Genomic DNA, 14,561 nt, shown 5'->3' on the forward strand with positions numbered 1-14,561 from the left:
AAATTTTGGCGTTTGTTTTACTATCTTCATCTGCCACACCAGACTGGTCAACAAGTGACTGGATGGAAGCCTTAGTCCCTATTAGCAATCTTGCATAGGACCAGAATTTTCTAGGGTTCTCTGGCAGATCTATTGCTAAGGTGTGATGATGGTAGCTGTATGCTTCGCGCACAGGTCTTCGCAGATCGATGAATCTGTTCTAACATTTGCTTGTAGTCATTTGTGCATTCTCTTCTGAACTGTGAATGCAGCAGCCTTTGCTTCCTCAGGATCTACCGAGCGAGGTGGCGCAGTGGTTAGACATTGGACTCGCATTCGGGAGGATGACGGTTCAATCCCGCGTCTGGCCATCCTGATTTAGGTTTTCCGTGATTTCCCTAAATCGCTCCAGGCAAATGCCGGGATGGTTCCTTTCAAAGGGCACGGCCGACTTCCTTCCCCGTCCTTCCCTAATCCGATGAGACCGATGACCTCGCTGTCTGGTCTCCTTCCCCAAACCAACCAACCAACCCTCAGGATCTTCAGAATTTGGTTATTAAACCATGGTGGGTCTTCCCTGTCTTTTAACCACTTACTAGGCACGACTTCAGACCACGATTTACAGTCTACTTAAATTTGCCTATAATTCCTTTGCATCCATCTTATTGGAACTAAGTGATGTCAGTGCACTGTCTAAGTGAGATGCTAACAATTGCTTATCTGTTCTATCCTTCTTGACTGATTTATTAACTTTCGGAACAGTAGCCGCTATAATGATATCATGATTGCAAATCCTCGTTTATATACAGACATTGTTGATAAGGTGCAGTCTGTTTGTAGCTGTAAGGTCTAAGATATTTCTGCCGCATGTGGGCTGCCGAGCTCGCTGCCCAAGACAGTTCTCAGAGAATGTGTTCAAAAGTATTTCACACGACTGTCGTCTGTCTGTACCCCCCGTAATGAATCCATAGCCATCCCAGTCAATACTCGGTAGATTAAGGTTGCCTCCAACTAGTATTGCATGATCTGATTATTTACGTGCTACTGACCATAAACTTTCTTTGAATGACTCTAGAACCGTCACAGCTGAATTGGATGACTAGTAAAAGCATCCAACAGTTAACTTGGTTTCACCTACACCTGTTACACGTGATCAGATAACTTCACTGTCACACTCAACTTTGCCCTCACTAGAGACAATATTTTTGTCAGCTGTAATGAACACTCCGCTGCTATGATCTATAATCTGTCTTTGTGACTTATGTTCCTTGACTCACAAGGGAACCTCGCCATCGCACCCCCCCCCCCCCCCCCCCCCCTCAGATTTAGTTATAAGTTGGCACAGTGGATAGGCCTTGAAAAACTGAACACAGATCAATCGAGAAAACAGGAAGAAGTTGTGTGGAACTATGAAAAAGATTACTAAAATATACAAACTGAGTAGTCCATGCAAAGATAGGCAACATCAAGGACACTGGGAGTCAAGGAGCGCCGTGGTCCCGTGGTTAGCGAGAGCAGCTACGGAATGAGAGATCCTAGGTTCAAGTGTTCCCTCAAGTGAAAAGTTTAATTTTTTATTTTCAGTTTATGTGACAAACTCTTATGTTTTCATCACTTTTTTGCGACTGATTATCACATCCACAAGAAAACCTAAATCGGGCAAGGTAGAAGGATCTTTTTACCCATTCGCTAAGTGTACAAGTTACGTGGGTCGACAACATATTCCTGTCATGTGACGCACATGCCGTCACCAGTGTCGTATAGAATATATCAGACGTGTTTTCCTGTGGAGGAATCGGTTGACCTATGACTTTGCGATTAAATGTTTTCGGTTCCCATTGGAGAGGCACGTCCTTTCGTCTACTAATCGCACGATTTTGCGGTGTGGTCGCAAAACAGAGACACTAAACTTATTGCAGTGAACAGAGACGTCAATGAACGAACGGACAGATCATAACTTTGCGAAAATAAAGAAAGTAAAATTTTCAGTCGAGGGAAGACTTGAACCAAGGACCTCTCGTTCTGCAGCTACTCACGCTAACCACGGGATCACAGCGCTCCTGTGCTGACACTTTCCTTGATGTGGCTTATCTTGTGCATGGACTACTCAGTTTGTATATTTTGCTTATTTTTTTCACGGTTCCACACATCTTCTTGCTGTTATCTCGATTGATCTGTGTTCAGTTTTTCAAGGCCTATCCACTGTGCCAACTTATAACTAAATCTGAGGGGGGGGGGGGGTGCGATGGGGAGGCTCCCTTGTCAGTAAATATCTCGAAGCTTTCTACTTTGCGTCTCAGCCAGCGCTCAGTCCTAAAAATAATTTGAGTATGAGAACTTTCCTTCAGGGCAGCAAATTTGTTAACTTTATTATGACTACTTAGACGGTTACTGATAAAATGTTGACAGTCAGCGTGTCTTTACTCTGAACACGCAGTGACTTCCCTTGCTGCATATTGTATTGACTGGTGAGTGTTCATCACCGCATATCAAACTACTGTCTAGTCTAAAAAGCCCTCGTGTGCACTAGACACATACTCTGCTACCCGAGTAGTTGCTTCCTTTGGGTAATACACCCCTGACCTATCAAGAGAAGTCCTACAAATCCCCGCATCATAATGCAGGTCTAAAAGTATGCAGCCAAGACAGTCACAGAGTCGACGAAGTCTTTCTTTGAGACCCTCCACTCGGCTCCAAACCAAAGGACCCTGATTCACTCTGGGAACAACAATGCAAATTGAGAGTGCTGCTTGCACCCAGCAAGTGAGGTCAGTGATCTTTACCACCTCTGCCAGCCACGTGTATGAACTGAGGAGGACCTCAGAACCCATGTGACAGGCTCCATCGGTGCTGACATGAGCCACAACTTGCAGACAACTGCAGCCTGCATGCCCAGTAGCCGCAGGCAGGGCTGCATCCACATCTCGAATGAGGCCCCCCGGCAGATGTACTCATTGAACATTGGCTTTCCTTCCACCCTGAACGCTATCTGCTTAAGGGGCCCCATAACGCACCCCCCCCCCCCCCCCCCCCCATGTACCTGCTCAAACTCTGTTTAAGGAGTGTCCACCTGACCACTCACAAGGTGAATGGACAAGGCCTAGTGGCCAGTCTCCATATTGGTCCTCAGCTTCGAGCAACACGAACGCATTACTACCTGCCAGTCACTCTGCTGTGAGGACGGATCCACTGTATCGGGTATACTAGGAGGTGCCTCAGAAGCAGCGCATGTGGGCAAAACAAGTTACACCTAATGTGTCCCCCATGACGAGCCAGATTCTCCACTACCACTGCATCCGGAGACAGTAGGCTGAAGGTGACTGACCACAGCCAAAAATGCATTCAGCTGTTAGCAAACCGCATGGCTGCATCCGTATACAGCGTCCACACATCATAGCAAGACTAACTGAAGAAGTAAACTATAAAAGCAGATAGAATCCTAGATATGCTGCATGCTAACCTTCTGACGCTGGTGTTTTAATGAGCTGTATAGCTGGCTGTTCACTGAGCAACTATTGTGCTACAGACAGAATAAATTTATGCTTACAAAAACATGAGATTACATGTGTTCAACAGAAAAACATGCACAAAAATTAATTATTTGAAATTGCACTGCAATAAACCTTACCTGTGCCAAGATAATTGCAGAAATTATCTCAATTGCTAGGAGAACTGAATGGGACTGTATGAAAAATTTACAGAAAAACTGAAAGAAATAGAACTTGGCTGCTGACAAATGGACTGTGATTTCCGAAATAAACAATACTGGGGAAGAACAGGAAGAGAAGAGATTTTAATGTCCTGGTCACAAGGATGTTGTGACTGGTGGATCAAAAACTCATATGCGAGGGGAAGAAATCCGACATCTCCTTTCCAAAGGAATTGTTCTGGCATTCGCCTTGAGTGACTTAAGAAAATTACAAAAATACAAATGTAGATGGCTGGACAGACCTCCCGAATTAGGGTTATGCATGCCAATGACTGTACTACATCGCTCAGTAATAGTATTAGAACCATTTATTGGACGGTGATTTTGTAGGAAATCTGAAGTCTTTATAACATCTTCCAGTCGCAAGAAAGAATTAAGTTTTAGTTATTTTTTATGGTCTGTGAAGTGGGTGAGATGATTAGTGTCATAACAGTAGGACCTTTTCTTTCTTCTTGACCAGGGGAGAAAATAGCAATAGAAGCATCAAATAAAATGTACCATCGTCCATTTGCAAATTATTATGGCATGTAGGAACAACTTTTAGTTCTGTTAAGAAATTGGTGTGCGAATACAGTTGCTTTTCCTTCAGCCATTAGTGACACCCTGTAGCAATTCTAATTTTCCTATGTGTACGATGGTCATGAATTTGAACCCCGCCCCCCCATCCCCCCCCCCCCCCCCCCCCCCACACACACACACACACACACACACACACACACACACACACACACTCACTCTATATGGCCAGTGTCATTCCAGCATTGGCAGTTGGGCCTCAGTACCTGGAGATGTCAGTGACCCGTCCTGTGTTGTGAGTAGCACTCTATCCTTTCCATATTGTGTTTCTCCAGCCCTGTACGTTCCAGTGTTTGATTTCATCTACCAACACTACCACAGCTAAAACCTGCATGGATGATCTGTGATGCAGACCAGGGGTTCCCAGACATTTCCTCCAATGGAACTCTTTGAGATCCTGGTACTTTAACTGAACACATTATTTATTTTGAAGGTTAATGAAATGTAAAAAACGAGAAAAATTTGTTTCACTCAGTTATAGCTTCAGTTTTGGGTCACAACTAATAACACAATAAAATTATATAAAAAAATAGTATCGTCATATTGAAGAAAAACATTTTATTAATAGTTTTTTGCGGAGCATTTATTCTCTTCCTGCGGAACCTGGTGTTTTTCGAAGCACAGTTTATGAAACCTCGTGTGGATCTACATCTGAATTAGGTTAGAAGGTGACAGTTTATGATTTTATGAAGCCAACAAATAAATGTGAATGCAAAATGAATATTCCGCTGTAATATACGTCCAGTATCACAAAATTGTGAACCCTGCTGTTGTGACTGGTTTATGCAGTGATGGATTTGACGCTACGCGCAGAAAAGCGCTAAAATAACGTTTTAAGAAGACTAATTTTCAATCCCTGCCCCGGGAAGGTTACAGTATCGGCACCCGTATTTTTACAAATCAAGCATCAGGTGCATGAGCAGTCCGTTGTAGACAACAATTGATTTATATTTGTCTTTTTTTTTCTTTATAAATAGCCGAAACAGATAAATTCAGCAAGCATGTAATATATAAGTGACATAACTCCGACAGGGGTCGCAAGTTACGTCGTACATACATCACAGATTATCTATAAAAAAAATTAAATTGGGAGAGGGGGGGGTTGGGGTTGGGCAGTCCAGTCCTCACCTTCTCAGGAATAAACGAGAGTAACCGTATGGTTGGAGCGTGGTTTGTTTACTCGAACTGACAAGTTATCAGAATTCTGCGTGTGTTCACAGGAAGTGACAGGTGAACATGTACAGAAGCGCCTGCATATTATTATTCTTAATGTATTTTCCACCCTTGTGCTAGTTCGCCTGTCATTTACTGCACCCGAAATCACTGGATTTTTACCTGTTCTGTCACTACAAATGTGCAATGATAGTCAACACACACACACACACACACACACACACACACACACACGCGCACGCACACGCACGGCAGCTGCGGCGAAGTCTTGTCTACGACAAAATTTTGTAAGATGTCGTACCTTTACATTAGTCAGTGAAGAAAGGTGGTTGTAGTGACCTCGCTTCGGTTACATTCACATACATGTCACCGTCTGCGAAATTCGGAAGCTCTGATAGCAGAATGGTGCGTGCTCCCCGTGTTTGGATGCCGGTTACTGGCCCCTTCTACCCCCACCCCACGCTTCTTTGTCCGCTCAGCCCCTGCATCCAGCGGCGAGCTGCGATGTTCGCAGACGGCGTCTCGTAGTCAAGTTTTTAACGGTCGTGAGGGAACCAGGTGTTGCCCAACGTGTCGCGAACGGTCCAAGCCCAGGAACTGAACACGCTAAACCCAATTACTTCACGATACACGCACTTCACTGACTTGTTTCCGCATCCGTGATCTAGTTTTTTTTTTAATTATGAATTTTCGAAAAATTAGTCCATAGTCAGAGTAAATTATAAATTGTTTAAATGGTGGCGTATTCAGTTTCTGCCTATCAGTGGTTTGCTACTGAAGTTCAGCTTTCATGCTACTCATCTCAAACGACATCCATAGTCTGCAAACCAGTGTGAAGTGCGCACAGAGAGGGTACGGCCAACTGCACCAGTTATTAGGGCTCCTTCCCATCTCATTCATGTATGGAGTGCGGGAAGAATGGGTAAATGCCTCCGTGTGCGCTGCTCTCGCGATCCCCACGTGAGCGATAATAGGAGCTTGTAGTATATTCCTAGAGCCAATATTTAAAGTCACTTGTTGAACCCTTGTGAGTAGGCTCTCTCTGGATAATTGGCGTGTATCTTTAAGCGTGCCAGTTCAGTTTCCTCATCGCCTCAGCGACGCTCTCCCATGGATCAAATAAATTCGTGACAGTTATTGCTGTCGTTCTCTGTATACGGATCCCACATACTTCAGCAATATTCTACGACGGGCCGTACGAGTGATTTGTAAGCAATCTCCTTTGTAGACTGGTTGCATTTCTCCAGTGATCTACCAATAAACCGAAGTCTGCCACCCGAACCAACTACGACTGAGGCTATGTGATCGTTCCAGTCCCCACGCAGTATCACGCATAGCTGTTTGTATAAGTTGACCGATTCCAACTGTGACTCATTACAGCAGAACAACGATTAACAGTCAGTTTAGGGAACAGTGGATTGTCGGAACGCTGTAAAGGTCGGATAATCAGAGAAGAAGGAACCATGTCATTTGTAGGGCTCAAAATGATGAAGTGAATCAAAATTAAGAAAAAAATTATGTTTCTAACAAAGAGAAAGTAAAACAGAAAATTGTAGACATTGAAAGTCTGTTTAAGAAAATGTGCAAAAAATTTTTGTTTTGATTTCTTAAACCTGATTTTGTGGCTGGATCACTCCAATTCTTTGCACACAACATGTCCAAAGTTATAGCGGTTGGGTCCTATTCCAAACTTTTGAGGACAGTTTCGAACGCATCCTTTGCTGCAGAGTGGCTGCTTTTTGCGTCTTATACGCGTTTTTCGTCATCTGACCTCTCTTGCTCAACATTTTACTATTGTAAAACAAGATCGATGACCAGATCCATAACAGCAGCAAAGTCAACTTGCGGTAACCATTCCTCTACATCGGCAGGCTTTACATCATTCTGAAGAGTTTACTAAACAGTTATTAAATGTCAATCAATGTCTTGTTCATTAGTTTCTGGAAGTTCTTGCTCTTGGTTAATACTCGGGCGAACCTCCTGCGACGATTTTTTGTAGAATAGTTTTCTTGAGGGTCTTTCGTGTTGAGGCGTTTCATTGTTTTCTGTAGCAAAGCTGACATATTTCCGTCTGTAACGTCGTTTTAACCAACTAATAACACGCTTGTCCATTGGTTGGGGGCAAGGGGGTCGGGGCGAAAAACATAGCTTTTTTGTCACCTTGTAGAAGTTCAGAATTAGAGGGGTGCCTTGGGGCTTATCAGCAATACAGCCCCGCGGTATGGTAGGTTTCTTGAGTAAAATCGATCGATAGTGTTGGCACGCTGTTCGGTGCGGAGCGCACACGGATGGTCGAATAATCTGAGCAGTCGGTTAATCGAAGGTCGGACAATCGAGCTTCTGCTGCATAATCATAGGATACGACGTTTTTTCGTTTTGTGAAGTGCGCAGTTTTACTCTTCTGAATTTTTGAAGCAAGTTGCCCCATTTATATCACTTTGAAATCTTACCAAGGCCCGACTGAATATTTGTGCAGCTTTCTCAGACAGTTCGTCGCCCTGTATCATCGTATCGTGCGAAAAAAGTCTTATATAACTACTAACACTGCCTGGAAAGTCATTAACATATAACATGAACAGCAAGGGTTCGATCACGTTTCTCTGGGTCACACATGAAGTAACTCCTACATCTCTCGATGTCTCTGCATCAAAGATACCTTGCTGCGCCCTCCCTACCAATAAATCCTCAGTCCAGTCACAAATTTCACTTGATGCCCTACATGACCGTACTTTCTATAGTAAGGGCAGGTGTGATACTGAGTAAGATGCTTTTCGGGAACCAAGAAATACTGCATCTAGTTGATTACTTTGCTCCATGGCACTCATGATGTCATGTATGAAAAGTGCGATCAAATTCAAATACTCGTTGCCTGTACCGTAACATGGCAACAGTTACGTGCGGTTGATATTTGCGTATACACCGAAATTGCTGTATCAAAGATAGAATTGTTGACGGCCACAAGTGGACGCTTGACGTCCTTTCAACAGATTTTAAATACTTTTTAGTCGCTACCAAATACTGAATTCGTGACATATTTTAGAAACATATTATTATTCCTCGCCAGTACCAGTAGCGAACTTTTTGCTCAGCCTGAGATGGCTCTATTGGCCTATTTGTTGTTGTTGTTGTTGTTGGTGGTGGTGGTGGTGGTGGTGGTGGTGGTGGTGCCTTCAGTCCAGATACTGGTTTGATGTAGCTCTCCATGCTGCTCAATCCTGTGCAAGCTTCTTCATATCCAAGTAACTATTGCAACCTACATCCATCTGGAACTGCTTAGCGTATTCATCTCTTGGTTTCCATCTATGATTTTTACCCTCCACACTGTCCTCCAATACTAAATTCATGAGCCCTTGATGCACCAGAATATATCCTACCCAGCCGATCCCTCTTCTAGTGAGGTTGTGCCACAAATTCCTTTTTCTCACCAATTCTCGTCAGTACCACCTTAGTTACGTGATGTACCTATCAAATCTTCAGCATTCTTCTGTAACACCCCATTTCGAATGCTTCTATTCTCTTCTTGTCTATACTATTATTGTCCATGTTTCACTTCCATACATGGCTACACTCCAAATACTGTCAGAAAAGACTTCCTGACACTTAAATCGATACCCGATGTTAACAAATTTCTCTTCTTCAGAAACGCTTTCCTTGCCGTTGCCAGTCTACTTTTTGTATCCTCTATACTTCAACCATCATCAGTTATTTTCCTCCCCAAATAGGAAAACTCATTTACTACTGTAAGTGTCTCATTTCCTAATCTGATTCCATCAGCGTCACCTGATTTAATTCGACCACATTCCATTATCCTATTTTTGCTTTATTAGAGGCCTATTTTCAGGTTAACTATTAATCGTATAAAACTTTTGCAGGTTCTGAAGTTGCGTGTGATGAAATACGGCCGCAAAAAAGGCCGCCCAAAAATAGTCACATCTGTACAGAAGAAAGGAAAATTGTTGTATTCCATGCCTTCAGTGTGAGTGAGTCGCAAATGGAATACGTCAGCTACTAGAAATTCCTGAGTGGAGTGCAATAAATAACTGAGATATGAAATGAAATGGGACGATCACTTAGCCCCAATCGTAGGTTATTCATATGGCAGACTTTGATTCATCGGCAGGTTACTATCAAAATGGAGTCGGTCTAGAAAGGGGAGTGCTTTCAAATCACTTCGTCGTTTTATCTTATAATATTGGTCAAGTGTGTGGGACATGCAGCAGATAGAACAGTGGGGAACATCGGACGTATACAGTGGAGGGCAGCACGAATGGCCACAGGTTTGTTTGACCTGTTGGAGAGTGCCACACAGGGAGCCTATTGATGATGAGCAGGCGGAGTTGCACGTATGGCCATCCGCTGATTTTTGTGATTTCGGCTTACAGCATGCGGTATTCAAACACCCGATTCTCGAACCTTCCACATTGGACGCTAATGTCGCACGATGGTGGAATGATCACAGTTCGTCACATTTGCCAGTTCTCGACTACACTGACGCTGATCATGGTGGATTGCTGCGTTTAAACGAGCTTCATCTTCCCGATCGTGGAGAGTCACTAATGCTAAAACGATCCTCCTCATAATGAGAAAAGCATTATCTTGCCCACTCATGGCACAAATGTTTCTGGTTATCTCCGCAGCTGTCACCGCACTATTGACCTCAAACAGAAGAGAATGTCGGAAACTTTCCCATTTCTCCACTTAGCGCTCCATTTTGTAGCGTCCACAGCTCCACTCACTATCTCCAAATAACAATATGTAAAGTCTTATAGCAACAGCGAACTTCGAATAAAAAATGACAATCGATAAATGGATCCATAGTAACCGGAATACCAACGGGTAACTCTCCATTTCACAACATTTCCGGCAAACGTCGCGTAATTTTGTCACGCGCAGTATCGACGACAGCGGGAACTGCTATCGACTTTCGTTAGCATTCTATACGGGCCTCACAAACCTTCATGCACTTATATCGGAGATTTATAAAAACGCGTTCCAGGCAGAGAGCTGGCATTGAATTTCTTCTGGCAGTGAACAAAAGCGCGGCGAGTCGTTGGGCTAGGCGTGCCAGCATCGCAACAACGTCGGCCAACCTGTCCGATCCCACGCGTGCTAACCGGACGCACACAGCTGGGACAGAGGAAAATGCAAACGAACTTCTTCTCGATGGCCGCGTAAGACATCCCTCAAGTCTGCCCACCCTAGAGGAGCTCACAAAACTTCATTGGACTATTCTTCATCCACCCTACAACCTGGATCTCGCGCCTTCCGACTTCCATCTGTTTGCCCCAATGGGGCATGCACTCAGCGGGAATCAATACGTGGATGGTAGGGAGTTTATTCATGCAGCAAGACTTTGGCTCCGATGTTGCCTACTGGGGAGGTACCATGCGGGTATACAGGCCCACTCAGTAAGGTGGCGTAAGGCTGTCGAATTGAACGGAGACTGTATTATAAACCAGGGTTTTGTAGCCAAAAGAATGGGGGAATAATATGGTGTATCGGAATGCAACCAACCTGTTTTTAGAAAAAGTATTGCATTACTTATTAAACGGCCCTGGTATAAACGATAAAACCAACGTTTCGATCGAATTACACCGGCCTTCCTCGGGGCAAGACTGATTTTACAGCAGGGAACGTGCCCGTGTTTATTGCAGGCAATATGGATTGTCAGTATGGCACTTTTTTTTTTCTTCTTATGGGACTTAACATCTATGGTTATCAGTCCTCTAGAACCTAACTAACCTAAGGACATCACACAACACCCAGTCATCACGAGGCAGAGAAAATCCCTGACCCCGCCGGGAATCGAACCCGGGAACCCGGGCGTGGGAAGCGAGAAGGCTACCGCACGACCACGATCTGCGGACATCGCACATTTTAGGCGGTTTGATCGACATTGCAATGGCATTATTTTAAGCGCCAATATTCGTAATCACGTTAATATACTAAGGAATCAAATGCTTCTTACGGTACAGGTCTGTTGAAAATCGCACCAGGCTTGGCTGGATTCAGAGCTTCCCAGGACATATAAATCAACACTTGGTTCTTAACGCCCTGAAATCATTAGATGTAAAAGCAGCTTCTACATCTGCACACATACTCTGCAAACCACTGTACGGTGCGTGGCGGAGGGTACGCTGTACCACTGGTAGTAGTGTCCTTTCCTCTTCCACTCGCAGACAGAATGAGGGAAAAACGACTGTCCGTACGCCTCAGTGTAAGCCCCGATTCCTCCACTCTTATCTTCGTGGTCCTTACGCGCAATGTATGTTGGCGGCAATAGAATCGTTCGGCAGTCAGCTTCAAATGCCGGTTTTCTAAATTTTCTCAACAGTGTTTGCCGAAAAGAATTCCGCTTTCCCTCCAGGATTCGCGTTTGACTTCCCCAAGCATCTCCCTAATAATTGTGTATTGTTCGAGCACACCAGTAAATGATCTAGGAGCCCGCCTGTGGATTGTTTCAACGTCTTCCTTTAATCTGACTTGGTGTGGATCCCAAACACTCGAGCGGTACTCAAGAATAGGTTATAATGCCCAATATGTGTCTTCTTTATAGATGAACCACATTCGCCCAAAATTGTCTCAATAAACTGAAGTCAACCATTCGGTTTCCCTACTACAATCCTCCATGCTCGTTCCATTTCATATCGCTTTGCAACGTTACGCCCAGCTATTTAAACTTCATGACTGTATCAACCAGTACACTACTGATGCTGTATCCGAACACTAGACTTCTGTTTTTCCTGCCCATCCGCATTAACATACATTTTTCTACATTTTGTGTTAGCTGCTATTCATCACACCAGTTAAAAATTTTGCCTAATTCATCTCGTACCCTCGTACAGTTAGTCACGTCGGACACCTTCCAGTGAAACACAGCGTCATCAGAAAACAACCGCGGATTGCAGTCCACATCGTTTGTATACATAGAGAGAATAACTGTAGCTCGAGCGGTAATAGTGAGTGTCCAGTATGTGTCTTCCCTGGGGCATTATTGACGGTGCCCTTGTCTCTAATGAACACTCACCGTCAAGAACAACATACTGGAATCTGTTACTTAAGGAGTCTTAGAGCCACTCACATACCTGGGAACATATTCCGTATACTCGTACCTTCGTCAACAGGCCAGAGTTCTGTAGTAAACCTATGGTCTTGGGGCGTCACCAGAACATAAGGTGCAGGTAGGACAGCCATTTTTTAAATTGCGACCCCAAACAAAGACTTCATAAACCTTCTGACATTTATGTCAAATTGGATTGCTTTCCCGTACACGCAGAGTCTGTCGACAGTGATTTGTGCGGCGCAAATAAAACGATGACGACTAGAGAAATTTTAATGATTGTAAATGAAACAAACTTACGTAAGTCGGTGTACAGCAGTATCGAGAAGTTAGTTTGCGGCACGTAAATGTAGAGTGACACGCGCGCTTGCACAACTGGATTACCTCTACAAAATTACCCGGCGGTGGCTTCTCTTATTATTCTCAAGTACAAGGAAAGTTTAGCAATACAGCTTTATTTATTTAGTTTTTTTCGCCACAATGAATACACCTCTCCGTCCTCCGAAACCAATCCCTAAACCAGTTCTCCCAAGTTCCTGTAGGGAGTAAGGCACGCCCATTGTCCCAAGCCATCAGGAGGCCCTCATCATTTGAAAACTGCACTCCTTTCAGCTTCATTTTCACATGCGGGAACATAGCAAAGTCACAAGGAGCAACGTCTGGGCTGTAAGGAGGGTGTTAAAGCAGTTTCAGCCCTGTGTTGTTGTTGTTGTTGTTGTTGTTTTCAGTCCTGAGACTGGTTTGATGCAGCTCTCCATGCTACTCACCCTGTGCAAGCTTCTTCATCTCCCAGTACCTACTGCAACCTACATCCTTCTGAATCAGTGTATTCATCTCTTGGTCTCCCTCTACGATTTTTACCCTCCACGCTGCCCTCCAATGATAAATTTGTGATCCCTTGATGTCTCAGAACATGTCCTACCAACCGGTCCCTTCTTCTAGTCAAGTTGTGCCACAGACTCCTCTTCTCCCCAATTCTATTCAATACCTCCTCATTAGTTATGTGATCTACCCATCTAATCTTCAGCATTCTTCTGTAGCACCACATTTCGAAAGCTTCTATTCTCTTCTTGTCCAACATATTTATCGTCCATGTTTCACTTCCATACAATGGCTACACTCCATACAAATACTTTCAGAAACGACTTCCTGACAATTAAATCTATACTCGATGTTAACAAATTTCTCTTCTTCAGAAACGCTTTCCTTGCCATTACCAGTCTACATTTTACATCCTCTCTACTTCGACCATCATCAGTTATTTTGCTCCCAAAATAGCAAAACTCATTTACTACTTTAAGTGTCTCATTTCCTAATCTAATTTTCTCAGCATTACCCGACTTAATTTGACTACATTCCATTATCCTCGTTTTGCTTTTGTTGATGTTCATCTTATATCCTCCTTTCAAGACACTGTCCATTCCGTTCAACTGCTCTTCCAAGTCCTTTGCTGTCTCTGACAGAATTACAATGTCATCGGCGAACCTCAACGTTTTTATTTTTTCTTCATGGGTTTTAATACCTTCTCCGAATTTTTCTTTTGTTTCCTTTACTGCCTGCTCAATATACAGATTGAATAACATCGGGGAGAGGCTACAACCCTGTCTCACTCCCTTCCCAACCACTGCTTCCCTTTCATGCCCCTCGACTCTTGTAACTGTCATCTGGTTTCTGTACAAATTGTAAATAGCCTTTCGCTCTCTGTATTTCACCCCTGCCACCTTTAGAATTTGAAAGAGAGTATTCCAGTCAACATTGTCAAAAGCTTTCTCTAAGTCTACAAATGCTAGAAACGTAGGTTTGCCTTTCCTTAATCTTTCTTCTAAGATAAGTCGGAAGGTTAGTATTGCCTCACGTGTTCCAACATTTCTACGGAATCCAAACTGATCTTCCCCGAGGTCCGCTTCTACCACTTTTTCCATTCGTCTGTAAAGAATTCGGGTCAGTATTTTGCAGCTGTGACTTATTAAACTGATAGTTCGGTAATTTTCACATCTGTCAACACCTGCTTTCTTTGGGATTGGAATTATTATATTCTTCTAGAAGTCTGAGGGCATTTCGCCT

At 43.7% G+C, this 14,561-nt stretch overlaps 2 protein-coding genes across 4 annotated transcripts in view; one reads left to right on the forward strand and one right to left on the reverse strand.

The window, feature by feature from the left end:
* LOC126424786 (uncharacterized) overlaps window positions 1-5,791 on the reverse strand; it is a 70,740-nt gene extending 64,949 nt beyond the window's left edge. Inside the window, exon 1 of the mRNA XM_050087557.1 lies at window positions 5,739-5,791. The gene's annotated coding sequence lies outside the window, so the exon portion shown is untranslated. The remainder of the gene's footprint in view (window positions 1-5,738) is intronic.
* Window positions 1-14,561, forward strand: part of LOC126424785 (G patch domain-containing protein 2) — a 145,112-nt gene that overhangs the window by 13,074 nt on the left and 117,477 nt on the right. The gene's annotated exons all lie outside the window — the stretch shown is intronic.

The sequence above is a fragment of the Schistocerca serialis genome, chromosome 10 (assembly GCF_023864345.2).
Source record: "Schistocerca serialis cubense isolate TAMUIC-IGC-003099 chromosome 10, iqSchSeri2.2, whole genome shotgun sequence".
Taxonomy (NCBI): Eukaryota; Metazoa; Arthropoda; class Insecta; order Orthoptera; family Acrididae; genus Schistocerca; species Schistocerca serialis.